This window comes from Octopus bimaculoides, chromosome 1, assembly GCF_001194135.2.
Source record: "Octopus bimaculoides isolate UCB-OBI-ISO-001 chromosome 1, ASM119413v2, whole genome shotgun sequence".
Classification (NCBI taxonomy): Eukaryota; Metazoa; Mollusca; class Cephalopoda; order Octopoda; family Octopodidae; genus Octopus; species Octopus bimaculoides.
In genome coordinates, this window is record NC_068981.1 from 155,388,126 (window position 1) to 155,388,650 (window position 525).

At 26.5% G+C, this 525-nt stretch overlaps 1 protein-coding gene and 1 long non-coding RNA gene across 5 annotated transcripts in view; both read right to left on the reverse strand.

The window, feature by feature from the left end:
- The window catches only part of LOC106868437 (retinoic acid receptor RXR), a 540,681-nt gene that overhangs the window by 307,455 nt on the left and 232,701 nt on the right, over window positions 1-525 (reverse strand). The gene's annotated exons all lie outside the window — the stretch shown is intronic.
- The window catches only part of LOC106868439 (uncharacterized), an 11,315-nt gene that overhangs the window by 8,965 nt on the left and 1,825 nt on the right, over window positions 1-525 (reverse strand). Inside the window, exon 1 of one of the 2 annotated variants that reach the window (XR_001409284.2) lies at window positions 345-499. The exons of the other annotated variant lie outside the window; for it this stretch is intronic. This is a non-coding gene — a long non-coding RNA (uncharacterized LOC106868439). Of the gene's footprint in view, window positions 1-344; window positions 500-525 lie in introns of those variants that run through there. 2 annotated transcript variants of the gene reach the window in all.

A 525-nucleotide genomic window follows, 5' to 3' on the forward strand; every position in this document is an offset into this window, starting at 1 on the left:
AATATATATAATATATATTATATATATCTAATATATATATTATTATATATATATATTATATATATATATATAAAATTAAATAAGGTATTATCACCATTATTGTTATTATTATTATCATTATCATTATTATTATTATTATCATTAATAATAATAATAATAATAATAATAATAATAATAATAAAGTGGCCAGCAAGTTTAAACCTGTTTAGGTAAAATATACAAATAAATTAAGTAGGATATCAGGATACCACTTGCTAGAAATAGGAGCTAACATGCCAAAGCCGCAAATTTCTCACTATTAAAATACACACGGTCAATGCAACAAATATAACAAATAGGCTTACCTTGTATAAACTACGGAAGCAAGAAAGACAGATACATACACACACATACATAAATATAATTAACATTGTGTATTGACTGTGTGTTAAGTAGCTTGCTTACCAACCACATGGTTCTGGGTTCAATCCCACTGCGGGCCGACCAAAGCCTTGTGAGTGGATTTGGTAGATGGAAACTGAAAGA